We start from the raw sequence: 7,564 nt of genomic DNA on the forward strand, positions 1-7,564 counted from the left end.
ACAATAGAAGAAAAACACGTTACTTTACCAGCAGAGAGAAAATGGATTATTAAATTATTAATGTGACTAATAAAGAGCAGTTTGATTATTAAGTATTATTCTGTTGATCGATGTCATTACATTTGTTGAAAAGCACATAAGGACTTGTTTAAGACTCGTTTTGTCAAAGTTAAGGACTTGGACTTGACTTGAACTTTCCCATCCTGACTTGAGACTTGACTTGGACTTGAGTGCAAAGACTTGAGACTTGACTCGGACTTGCAAAACAATGACTTGGTCCCACCTCTGCCTTACAGTAAGCCCCAAAACAACCCGAAAAAGCATAATAGAAGTACCCCAAACTTAACTTTAACGTTAAGTTTGAGGTACTTGTACTTTAATCAAGTATTTCCATATTATACTTCTTTATATTTCTATCCTGCTTGATTTTGGATGCCAATATTGTAGATTTTAGTCCACTTATGCCACTTAGTTGGCTTTTGAATGACTGATAAATGTATTTAAAATGTACAATAACTTAAATTGGAAGCTGTTTAGAAAGAAATTCCACTGTATGTGCTGCTGTACATGCTGAGCAGTGTGTAGTAGTCCCGGTTGCCCCCAGCAGAGGGCAGTGTTATCCGACAGTGCAGTCATGAGGGACAGATGTTCCTGCTGTGGCCTGGTTTCCACAGTCTGGCTGGCTGCCTCTCAGACACACCCAGAGCTCACATAATGACAGAGCTCCGATTGGAAGCAGCCGAAACAGAGCTCCATGTTCTCTGCACCGTGTGGTCAGACTGATTCCATGTTTCTGTGCAGGGAAAATAGCCTGGGCAGGACCTGCATGTTCTCTAATGATACACTGTGACACGCTAACATTTGGGTAACCTTCAGAGTCATCATCATGTTCCATCTTCAGAGCCTCTCTTTCATCAAGCTGCTCAGTCGCCTTCTCATGAGAGGAAGTCTGTTGAAAATATAAAAAGTAACATGGTTTACAATGATGTACAAATGTAGTAATGGGTGTTGAAATTCAACAATCGATCTGATACCTGAGCTCAATTTGTAGGTGATTTAGAGCTGATTTAGAGCAGACTGGCCATCGGGAGCGCTTGAACAATTCCCGGTGGCTTGAGTATCGGTCTGACCTAGCCTTCCTTCAAGTAAATTGTTTTTGTTGCCACAACTTGGTTTAAAAAAGGTACTGGATCATATTGTCTCTTTTAACAGAGGAAGACTACAGATAGACTCAGGTTGTGGTCGAATAGTCTTTTATGCTCAGGGAGGTTCATAGGGAGTGAAATTACCTTGAATTACCTCAGTGGCAGCCATGATGGAAGCTGTTTAAATTCTCCCGAGATTATTGGAAAGGAGCTTCAATGCTTCCTTTGTTATCTCCTATGACATACCATCCCAAACAACGTGTAATAGCTGTTGATCCACAGGGCAAAATGTAGTTTGTTTACAAAAACCCTCTCAAATTGTGACATGGCTACATTATTTTTTTCTATAGATTTCTAATGGCCATTGCCCATGTCACGTGATCGTCAACTTTCCTGGTGTGACATTTTTTCTTTTAGTATAGTTTGGCCATTAAAATGCTTTTTAATTACATTTCTAGCGAGAAGTGTATATTGTACTTTTAAAATCTACGTCCAGTGGATGTGTAGGATCTATAGTTTAATAGATATCACAAAGATAATGTCAGGTCTCGCCAGAAAAAAATGTGTATATACTACGTATGTTAACTAGAGGTTGCTCTGTGCGCACCCCCTAAAATTGTGAGATTGCTACGTCTATCCCTCTATTAATTTCAATTGACCAGCGTCCATGTTCAATTATCATCAACTGTGTAGCCGCCCCCTCATGGTGCTAATCAATACGCTATGTTTGCTACAAGTAAATGGAACATGGATTCTCTAAACAGAATTAGAAACATTCTTTTTTTTTCTTTCTTTTTTTAAACTTTATTTAATCAACGATCTCTTTTTCAAGGGAGACCTGCAGCAACATAACATGAATACACAGTCATAACAATAACCATACACTTTATTGGTTATGGGACCTTGGTACCAAAGTGTTTCAGAGCAGACATGTAATAACATCTGAATAAAGTTAAATGATAGAAAATGCCTTTATGTAAATGTAAAATCGTGAGAAAGATGATTTTCAGTCATTTAACTGTATAGGCCTAACAACATCAAATCAAATCAAGTTTTATTTATATAGCACATTTTAAAAACGAATTTTGGTCGAGCCAAAGTGCAGTACATGCAATAAAAACACTTTACTGCGATAGCAAACAGAAGACAATAATTTACAACAGCAAATACAAAAATCAAACACTGGGAAATGTCAGGAGTCGTGCTCCGCTCTGACTAGAAGGCCAGGGAGAAGAAGTGAGTTTTTAGTGTCGATTTAAAAACCCCTAGGGTCTGGGCCGACCTCACATGGAGGGGCAGACTGTTCCAGAGCCTAGGGCCAGCTGCTGCGAAGGCTCGGTGCCCTCGGGTTTTTAGCCTGGTCTTGGGCACTATCAGCAGCAGCTGGTCAGCAGACCTTAAAGCTCTGGCTGGGGTGTAGTGATGGAGGAGTTCTGCTATATAGGCCGGAGCCAGCCCATTTAGGGCTTTGAAAACAAATAGAAGGAGTTTAAAATCAATTCGGAACCGAACTGGAAGCCAGTGCAGTGAGGCCAGAATTGGGGTGATGTGGTCACGCTTTTTATGGCCAGTGAGAAGACGTGCAGCTGCGTTCTAGACTAGCTGCAGGCGTCTAATTGACGCCTGGTCCATACCCACGTATAGAGCGTTGCAATAATCCAGCCTCGTGGTTACAAAGGCATTAATAACCCTTTCTAGGTCTTTAAAAGATAAAAACAACTTGGTCTTGGCCAATAGTGGTATTTAAAAAAAGCAGATTTTGACTACGGTGCTGACCTGCTTATCAAATTTAAAAGCGCTATTGAAGGTCATTCCAAGGTTCATGACAGAGGGGAGGATGTTTTTATTGAGGGAGCCCAGAATATCAACCGGAGAGGCTAGAGGTTGGGGTCCAAAAAAGATGACCTCGGTCTTGCTCTCGTTGAGGTTGAGGAAATGTTGGCTCAGCCAGGGTTTGATCTCTCTCAAGCAGTCCATTAATAGCTGTAATGAGTTGACATTTGAATTGAGAGGCAGATATATCTGTACATCATCGGCGTAACAATGGAAGGGGATGTTGTGTTTTGTGAGAATTGAACCTAGGGGCAGTATGTACAGTAGAAAAAGGATGGGGCCCAGAATAGAGCCTTGGGGAACCCCACAGGTAAGAGGGGCTTTGGCACATAATGCATAAAGTATTATTTATTAAAATAGTTTCATACAATCATACTACTTGGGATTCATTTTGATTTATATACAGTGGACAGGAGGGTGAGTAACCATTTTCTTCACTTTCCTTTTTATCATTTTATTTAAAACCTTGATGGTAAAGAAAAACCCCTTTTTACTTTTGTCCAAGTTTGTAAATCCACATGAAACTACATGATGAGAACCCATGGGCAAAGTATCTATATGAGCTTGTAGAAGTGAATCTACAGAAAATGCTAGTCTTCCCACAGGAGACACACATAAATAACATCCGTTGGTGCATCTTAATGACGTCTCCCAGTGCCAGTGCAGTCTCTTACCCCAAGTCCTGGTGAGTTCTCGTAAAAGAAAAATGATACAAGGAAAATATGGACCTGATCTTGGACCGATTTTAAAAAAATATTTTTCCTGCAGCCACATACTGATAATGCTGGCTCCAGTAGGAACTCTTCAATTTATTTCAAGACTTTTCTCTGTTTAACCTTATGATCACTGGTGATGCAGGCTAATGCTTTTCTGTCCACTTACAGCACATTCTCATACTAATTGCCAGGAAGTCCATCCTGTTCTGTCTCTGGCAGAATAAGAGCACGATGATGGCCTTACAGCCTTGCCTTAACACATCATCACACCATCATCACCCATCAATATGTAATGGTCACATTAAAGAGTCCATCTGATACACTCAGCCATTGTTACTCGCTGCCGGTATCAAGTACAGATGATTACCAGCAATGACTGCAGCGAGCCATCAGCCGATCTTCCTCTGAACCGCACCAGGCCGGGTTTCATGTGGAAAGAAGCCCGTCGGATAAGAGCTCTGTCCACACAGGGATTCAAGTATAGACGGTAAATATAATTCAGATCGAAGGATGTTCACTGGATGGCTATCTTTTTTCAAACAGAAGGTGATGTCTCATAATGTTTATGTGATCTGAGTTATTTTGGTTTTCTTTAGTCTTACTTTGGAATAAAAGGATCTGGCAGGACTTTTCTGTATTGAGTGAAAACACTGGCCATGGTTGTATTTCGCCGATGATTGCAAATTGCTGCAACATCTGTTTCAAGTGATATAAACAAAATTAGCATGTCACACCAAATCTTCGATCCATCCTAAACCACATTTGTTGGCTATCCATTAAATAGTTGTTAAGATATATCTAAATATGTGTACCTGTATTTGGAACAGTAGGTAATGTCAGTGCATCGGCACCTCAGGATCATGGGGAAGACATGATGAACACTCAGGCTCATGGTGAAGACTCAGGCTCATTGTGAAGACATGATGAAGACTCAGACATGATGAAGACTCAGGCTCATGGTGAAGACCTCAATGGAAAGTCACTGTAAAACAACTTTAGTTATGATTGTAAATTCAGTTCACATTATAATTGTGGAATTGGGAAATGGTACCTAGAATGTACATGAAAGCACATACATGTTGCCCAGGAGAAAAGTACTTTCCTTGTGCAACAGGCTGCAGGCTTCAAGAGTGGAATCCTCACAATATAAATCCTAATTCTGCAGCTCCTCAAATACAGACATTACCCATCTCTTCTTTTTGGGTTTCACACTGGGCGTCAAATGTTTTTTAGTTAATTACAAGTTGAGGTTCTTGGGCGCAGTTAAAGTTTAATTAACCAATAAGAATAAATCTCTTCTGCCTCCCAAGAGGCTCTGCCTTCAAGACATATTTGTGTAGCAAAAATGTCCAGTCTGGCAGAATGCAGGCAACCACACTGTACCAAAAGAGGAGAGTCAAAATTAGTTTCCCCTATATTGACTCAACACTGGTCGCCTGCCATGCAGCTGTGTTGTCCCAGTGTTAACATATTCTGAGAGATTTTAATTTCCCTTCAGGGAACAACAAGTCCTAATATTTTCTATGAGAGGCATCTATGTGTGTATCAGGTCCAAAGCTGGAAGGACCAGGCCATGCTAAGCCATGCTACTGTGCTGTTGTTCCTTTACAGCCCAACATTAGCCTCTTACTTCTGGTGATTGCATTAATGCTTCAAAAATGACATGGTGGTGTTAGTATGTGGAGATTATCCTGATGAACAAAACGTGTAAGTATCATAAACATATGTTTGCCACAGAGATTATTTTTCCTGCAATATACCGGAATCATATGGAAAAATCCCATTGCTTTTTGTCGAGGGAGCCTTTGCGATGCCAACTTCCAATACGTTAATACTGCACAACTCTATTACACATTTGCTGAAATTGTCATAATTATTTTAGAAGACTCAGGCTCAATGAGTCCCTGATGTCCTGGGCCCAAAAACGTTGTATATCACACAGGCTCCGCCCTCTACTGGACTCTATGGGTACTACTCTCTATCATGCTATGCGGGCATTCACCTACTGAGTTGCATAAACGTAGCCGGCCAATCGGGGCGAGCCTACCTGAATGCGCGCGCAGGCCCACAGTATATAAGGCGGCTACGCCTCCCGACTGTCATCCTTTTTCTCTTCAGCGAGCAGCAACAACTGAAAAGAAAGCTAAACGTAAAGAAGATAAATAGGAAAATAATATGCACTCACCACTCCTTGAAACTCGGCCTTGCCCTGGCTTAATTGCGGGCGCTGATCCCCACCGCCTGTGCTTCGAGTGTTTGGGGCCCGACCACGCTGGGGAAGGCATCAAACATTCTCCGTCCTGCAGTGCCTGTCGTGCGCTCCCGCGGCTCAGACGCCAACATTGCCTGGAACACTTCCAGGCGCAGTACGTCTCGCAGGACGAGGCACAGGACCAGGAGGAGCTCGAGGTGGTGGAAATGGAGGACCAGGAGGGGGCCGAGGAGGTGCCATTCGTGTTCGCCATTCCGGCGGGCCGTTGGCCCCGTTTGTCGAGGAGGAGGAAGACGAGGACTTCTCGATGTCGGGCGCTTCTGGGTCCGGCGTCCACGAGGGTCCACCGCGCAGGTCTGCCCGTCAGGATTTCCCACTGGTGATGGCCATGGCGGCGGAGTGTGTGGGTCTACCGCTCCCCCCTCCGCTACCGCCCAAACCGGTGAGCCGCCTCCGTCAGGGGTTTTATGGCCCGGTTCAGCCAACCCAGCCGGCCTTTATTTCGCCCCCGTTGCCGGATATCTGGCAGTGTGTGGAGGCGACGTGGCGGCACCCTCTGAGAACGAGGGCTCCGGTGGCTGGCATGGCGGGATTGCTCAGGGTGCAGGGCCACACGGACACGGCGTGTCCAGGTTCCCCCCCCCTCGATGAGAGCCTGGCGGCCCATCTGCTCCCACAGGCAGCTGGTTGGAAAAAAAACCCTGCCCCCGCTGCCTCGTGACCGTGAATCGCTGGAGAATCTTGATAAGATATTCTGGCTTGGGGCACAGCTGGCGGCGGCGGCCAATAATCTGGGCGTGTTAGGGGTCTCGCTGATCACACCTCAGCAGGAAGCCCCCGCCTCCCCGTCTCAAGAAGACCGGAGTGATTATTTGGGCCGCTGCATCGGACAGATGAATAATCTGGTCCATGGTGTAGTCACCACAGTTGGCCGTGTGATGTCCCTGGCCATAGTGGGATCACGCCACGTGTGGTTGGGACTCAAGGCGCTCTCCAAGAAGGACCGTGATGATCTCCTTGGAGCCCCCGTATCCACGGAAGGGCTCTTCGGATCGATCACCTTGGTCACGCAGCGCTTCAGCCGGTTGGATGAAGAAAGAGTGCAGCTCAGCCGTATGCTGCCGCTGGCTCTTCCTCAGCGGGGTGAGCATGAAGCCATGGTAAGAAGGAGAGAGAGGCGCAGGTACAGAGCACCCACGGCTACCGCTGCCTCTCCTGCTCCCTCGGCTGGTTCTGCAGGGCGGAACTCAATTCCAGCACCCGCAGGGTCAGGCCGGGCGATCCCGACGGGCCTCTGTCCCGGCTCCGCGTCAGCAGAGGGCTTCGGGATGGGGTGCACCATCCTCCCGGAGATGACGGGCGGTGGGAGGAAGTGTCCCGGCGGAGATGGCTTTCTCCACCCAGGACGCGAGGGCGAATCCCGCCTCCTCCCTCTATGATGTTTCAGTGAAAAATGCCTTTAATAAAGATGATTGCATCTTTATTATCTTTATGCATTCCTCTCCACAAATCCACTCTTCACCATAATGTTGTCTGAGTGTGATAAACCGCAGGAAGTGCTATCAAAGCACTATGTGAGTGCAGGGGCATTATGACCGGCGTATTGTTGTTAGGAGACCTAGCATGAAAACTCAGATTAATGCTTTTTTCTCTCTGGG

The sequence above is a fragment of the Trematomus bernacchii genome, unplaced genomic scaffold, assembly GCF_902827165.1.
Source record: "Trematomus bernacchii unplaced genomic scaffold, fTreBer1.1, whole genome shotgun sequence".
Lineage (NCBI taxonomy): Eukaryota > Metazoa > Chordata > Actinopteri > Perciformes > Nototheniidae > Trematomus > Trematomus bernacchii.